At 32.0% G+C, this 6,688-nt stretch overlaps 1 protein-coding gene across 2 annotated transcripts in view; it reads right to left on the bottom strand.

The window, feature by feature from the left end:
- LOC118738644 (1,2-dihydroxy-3-keto-5-methylthiopentene dioxygenase) overlaps nt 1–6,688 on the bottom strand; it is a 176,405-nt gene that overhangs the window by 18,080 nt on the left and 151,637 nt on the right. The window lies entirely within an intron of this gene.

Below are 6,688 nucleotides of genomic sequence, written 5' to 3' on the forward strand. Positions count from 1 at the left end.
TTTTAAATGTTTCCAATGAATTACCTTTAAACTTAAATGAAATTGCTCGGCAGACAAAGCTTGATCCCATTTTAGCACATATTTATTCTTTCGTTAAAGATCAATGGCCAAATAAAATTGAAGAAAGTAAAAAAATTCTTGCTTTACTATCGTAATTCACCGACAACAGCAACCGGTCAGTCACCTTCATCAATGTTATTCGCATACAAGCCTAGAATTGTATTAGATTTGTTAAGAAGTGAGAAAATTGTGAATTTGAAGAAGACTAATTTTAGAAATTTAAGTTTAAGAAATGATATTATAACTACCTCTAACAAGGATAGAAACAAAAAATCGAAGTATGATTATAAAGTAGGGGAGATAGTATATTATTTAAATCATTTTAAAGAAATTGTTAAATGGATACCAGCTGTTATCGAAAAAAAAATCTCTGATTTAAGATACTTAATAAGGGTAAATAACCACATTCGTTATGTTCATGTAAATCAAATACGAAAAAAGAAGGTTTCAAAGTCATTTGTAATTTTAGAAGAAAATGTAAATTGTCAGCGTGATTCAGATGATGATGTACAGGATGATGACCATAATGACAAAAAATTAACAGAAAGTGATGAGGTAATTTCGGGTAATGACTAACAGTTAGTGGACACTACTCCTCGCAGAAGCAGACGCCGTCCAATTGCAGTTAGTTATTACCAATCCGTAGATTTTAGAAATAAAAAGGGGAAGATGTAATGTGATGTGACAGCATTGAACTGTCAAAATGATGAAATAAAAAGACTTGAATTCTTATTGTGGAACAGAATGAACACGTTTTTCCTCTAAGACATTTTACATTCTAACTACCTAGGACAGGTATGTAATTAAGGGAATGTTCCCCAATAACACCAGAGTAATTATATGTAAAAAACAAATTTTTAGCTAAATTTTAACATGGCAAGAAAATAAAAAAAATTGAGAACATCAGCGTTTTTATAAAAAACCTCTACTCTAAGAAGAACTCTAAGAATACTTGTTTTTCAAAATAAAAAAACACGTTTCTCTTTTTTATCACAAACCACAATAATTTAAGGAGGCGTTTATGAATTTCCAAAAAAAAAATTTTTTTGAACCACCCTAATGTATGTATGTACATACTTCTATTAATTTTATATACAAAGAATAAGTTGTATTCAGTGCATTTCACAGTCTTATTTATAGATAATGAACACAAAAACGCCTGTGCTTCCTCTTTGAAAACCTCACGCAATATCCCTTTTGGTTGCTAATATATGAGCCAATTTTTCGTATTGCCCGTATTACCGCTGCGAAAACACAGAAATCGAGAAAATTCATTTATGATGACTTACAATCATGCACAGTATATTTTACTTAATTTTTTTATAAAATTTTATTATTTAAACCCACGAAAATAACAATAGAAACGTTCTCCATCAACAAATTTGCAATTTAGAAAAACGGAACTCCGATCGAAATGTAGAATAGGTATGATCGTAAATTTCGAAGATTGATCGAAAGGAAACGGAACGCAGAGTACCAAAGTCGCCAAACGGAGAAAATTTCGATTTGAGTCGAAATGCAGAATAGGGCTGATTAACTTAAAACCGTCACGATCTTTCTAGAGAGCGAACATTTATTTATAAGCAACGTTGGAATATTCTGTTTCCGATCAACGGTGAGCGTTCGCTGTGCAAGTTAGAAAAGTGAGGGGAACTGAGAAATGTTATTCGGAATTTTCTCTATCGAATGTGACTAATGTTTTAAGTTTCCTTCAAAATTTTGTCAAATTGGTTTATGGTGAGGTGACCAGAATTTTTTAGCATTCCAGGACGACAAATTATCCACATTGAAAACACAAAAAATTTGTTTTATACCTGTTTTAACACATAAATAACGAATAAATTAACGTTGTTGAAAAAGCAAAAGCAATTCAAAGTTGCTCTAAACACAAATCAAACAAGTTAATAGTACACTGCGTTGCATAATTATGAGACCGAAAGACCGGTGATTTTTGGCATTTTTTTTTGCAGTGTCGCTCATTTTCAAAATGAGTAACACCGTAAAAAAATGCCAAAAATCAACGTTATTTTACATATTATTCAATTATCAGTTTCAATTTCAAGTAGTGTTTCTAATGAATTTGGTTAAAATTATATTAATATAAACCTATTTATTTTTCAGCTTTTGTTTTGTTGAACTTAGCTTTTTCCTAGCGGGTTTTTATAACAATCTAGATTTTTTGCTCGAAAATATGTAGTGGGAAGCACTGACTCTATTTTTTTAGCGGAGGGACCACAGTTTTACGCCGACTCCGAACGGCGATTGTATTTTTATGAGAAGCTGTTTTTCAGGCAGAAATACACTCGGAGGTTTGCCATTGCCTGCCGAGGGACGACCGCTGTTAAGAAAAACCCGTTTTCTATATTTTTTGGGATGTTGCTTTGACCAGGGCTTGAACCCAGGTGCTGATGTGTGAAAGCGCGCACTGCTTACCACTACACCACAGCGGCCGACTGGCTCTATTACATTTCTTAAAATAGTGGTTAGTTTTGAAGTAAAACGTAAAATTTTTTCTCATATGTAGTAAAAAAAAACAAAAAAAATGTCTAAAAAATTAACAGTTTTCTTAGATAGGGCTAACATTGAGTTTTCACTAGGCATTAAATGAAAAAAAAGTTTACCACTATGTTGGGCTTTAAACACTACCCGTGTCATTCTGTTTTTTCCACATTGCATTTTTAAAATGGCATACATTTTTGTCATTTCATTGCATGGCGGAAATTCGGTTAAATAATTAATGAAGCTTCTGTTGAATGATTATGTCATTGTCTTAGTATATCAAAACTTTATCTCACACTTGTTTTCAAATAACTCTAGATATTGAAACCGTTATGAAAAATGTATGTATGTAACAGAGCTGGGTAATTTTTGATTACGATTACATTTAAATTACGATCGCTTAACTGTAATCCTTAAATTATATACGATTACGATTACTTTAATTGTAATCATAAATGTTACCATTATGATTATAATAATAGTAATCTTAAAAATTCAAGGACTCAGATTACTGTAATCGTAATCATGAAATACATTTCTAAGAGGAAAACCACACAGGCCTGTGTTATTTTTGATTATGTACTTGGATGTGAAATAACATGTTTTCTTAATTTTTTTAAGCAGATTCGCGCTTCAGTGCAACGAACACACTTATTTTAAGCCACTTTACAAAATCTTTTATCAAGATAAATATTGCCACTGATAAAACTTATACATATCTGGCAAACAAAATTACATATGGCAATAATTTTCGCCTGTGGAGACGCGTCATTAGCTAGTCTTTCAGTGTTGTAAAGGGTAAAATATTATTGATTAAGGCTAAAAGGCGTTTAAACTGGGATTAGTTTGTTAAATGGCCCATCAATTCGATTGACCGTGTATGTTCTTGTGGTGTGATTGCACCAGCTGCTGGTGCGACTTCAAACACTATTTGAAAATTTTGACGTGAGTGGTGAAATTAACTCAATTTTCTAAGTAAAAAGTATTTTGGCGCAAATTTTTTGCACTATATGAGTCAAAGCCGAGTTTGTGGAAGATTAAGTTCACGATATTGCAGTCGTTAATTAAAAAAAAAAACAATGTTTAACAAAATGGTAGAAAAATTATGAAATTTCGGTTCTAATCATTTCGATCTTTCCTCGACATCATTTGTAATGAAATAATTATTGTACCAGCATGCTGGTAAGTTATACCCCTATGTTGTAATCCGTCGTAGTTTAGATTTTGCTACAAATCATAAAACTGGTATGCTGAAATCCGCGTTGTCGTATCGTAATTTCGAAATTCGTAGGCCATCTTCGAAATTCGTAATGTTGGTATGCCTGAATCCGACGTAGCTGTCATTTTTATGTATTTGTCGGAAATTTTGTACGAATAGCAATTCGTGTCGGAGCGAAGCCAATTATTTTAAAATATTAATAAAATGAAGTGTGTAAACGCAAAATTATGTATGTATGTAATGTATGTATGATATGTGAATAGAAAAAAGAAAAAAATAATAATAGAATAAAATATTTACAAAATTAACAGATCGAAGATCACAACAAATCGCTCACAATACGAAAAACTGGCGGAATGCATGAGCGGAAGGCCGGACATTGGTCGAGGCTTTGTAAAAGGAGCTAAAGAGGATGTGGTGGAATTTTGGGAAAGCGTTCCTAAAATTAAAGTGGCACAATATCTAGTGAAATGGAGGCCCTTAAAAGGAGGGAGCTTACATTTTATCATTTAAGCTAAATTGATCAGAACAATCTCCTAGCAATATCCTTTGTATATTAATGCAACTGTTAGCTGTTCTTCCTCCTGGGAAAAAAGTGCACCGGCCACTGAATCCTTTTTATTCTACTTACTTAGTTAAGGAAAAGTCTTTTCAAGTAATGATTAAAATAATTTTTTTAATTTCACTATTCACTTGCCATTATATTTATTTTGATTTGTTTCTGTCAAAGCAGCTGATAAAGAACTTCGAATTTCACTATTTTAGTTGGCAAGGCCGTTCATATTTACGATCGGATTACAGCATACCAGGTTTCGAATTTTCGGAACGGAGCTACGAATTCGTAATTACAAACTTTCGGATTACAGCATACGGGTGATATGCTTCGAGCCTGATGGTACGATCACTTGATGGAGCCAGCGAGCTAGTGGTATATTTCTCCCTTTTTTTGGTATAAAAGGTTTTTGGTTAGATAAAATATTAGCTTGTTTTCTAGAGTTCATTGTTTTTCTATACCATTACTCATTTAAAATGTTTGCGTGTATACTTATATATGTATATTAGACTGCATCACCCCCCATACAAAAAAAAATCGGTACTATATTTCCATATTTTAAGACGTCCGCCAAAATATTTCGGAAAATATTAAGATTTAAGTGAGCTGGACCGAGTTTTTGCGAGTTTTTTATGAATACAAAAAGTTTCTTAAATTTTTTTTTTTTTAAATTCCCTCAAATGACAAAACGGTTTAAGCTTAAAAAATTTGCATAAAAAAATTTAAAAAAAATTTTTACGGAATCGTAACGTTGAGATTTTTGATGCTGTTTTTTAACTTTTTTCAAAGATTGGTATAAGAAAAACTTGATTAACTGAACCTAAACTCATCCGATTTAGACTTAAGAGGTGCCATTGGAAAGGTATTTTCTCACCGTTTTTATTTCTTTGCTAATAAACTCATTCAAAGGATGAAAGAGAAAAGTAGGATGAACGAACGTCATTCAAAGTTGAATTAAGGGTGGTATTATCACTTGCGAAACGAATGATTTTGGCGAAGCGAATTAAAAGGCAGAGAAGGTAGTAAAAGTGTTCGCGATGCAAAAAACTTGCACAAGCTGGTAAAAGCGAACACTCTTAATGCCAATTTAAGTTGCGTTCGCCAATCCATTCGCTTCGTCAAATCGTTCGCTTCGCCAAATTCATTCGCTTCGCAAGTGATAATACCGCCCTAAGATGTGTTGGTGTTAGAAAAATTAAATAAATTGGGACACGAATGACATTTTCGGACAGAAATAAAAACAGTGTGAAAATACCTTTCTACTGAGATCCCATAAGTTTAAATCAGAATAGTTTTGGCCCAGTTATTCAAGTTTTTCGTAAATCAATCTTTGAAAAAAAGTAAAAAAAAAACCGCATCAAAAATCTTATTCTTACGATTCCGTTGAAAGATTTTTAAATATTTTTATGCAGATTTTTTAAGCTTAATCTTTGTTTGTCATCTGAGGGGACTTTTCAAAAAGTTCTTTAAGAAACTATTTTTATTCATAAAAAACTCCATTTTTGGAGGTATTTTCAAATCGGTCCAGCTCACTTAAATCTTAATATTTTTCCGAAATATTTTGGTTGACGTCTTAAAATATAATACATTTTTTAATCATGGCGGAAAAACCGCAACATTTTTTGGTGATGCAGTCTAATGTTTATGTAAGTAAAAAATTGTAGCTACCATTTAGCTACCTAGTTACCTAGTGAATTTTGTAGTTACTATGGCATGTCAATCGCGCCTCGTAGGCAATATTGAAAGAAGATAAAAAATCACATGTATATATTTGTGTTCATTATTTTTTTCACATTCCCAAAAATTACTTTTACTATTTATGGCACTTCATTCTAATTCTTATTAAAAAACAATGAATATCATTAATTGTAATGGTACGCGTAATATATGAAACTAATACCTCTGAGTATATTTCGTAAAGCATATCTATCATATATTATGTATAACGGGCACACATAAATGGATTATTCCTCAGAATGAATATTTCAGAATATTTGGCGATGCAATTTTTGAAATTGTCTACAAGTCACACATAAATCAAGAGAGTATATATGTCGAGAATATTTCTGATTGCAGTGGTTTTAAATTAATTTAAATAAGTCTATATATATAAATGTGAATGTCTGTTTGTTTATTACCTTATAACTTTTGAACCACTATACGGAATCGCACGAAGCTTTGCACACTTATTTGTTTTTACCCCGGGAAGGTTATAGGTATGGTTTTGTTTGCAAATATGGTGTCAATTTTGCGAGGGGCGTGGCACCTCCCAAATTTTTTATCAGCTATAACTTCGGAACCATAAGTCACATGAACTTGAAATTTGGTATTCAGACAAATCTATGGTAGATGCTTAT

This window comes from Rhagoletis pomonella, unplaced genomic scaffold (assembly GCF_013731165.1).
Source record: "Rhagoletis pomonella isolate Grant_MI unplaced genomic scaffold, Rhpom_1.0 Rhpom_scaffold_00005, whole genome shotgun sequence".
NCBI lineage: Eukaryota > Metazoa > Arthropoda > Insecta > Diptera > Tephritidae > Rhagoletis > Rhagoletis pomonella.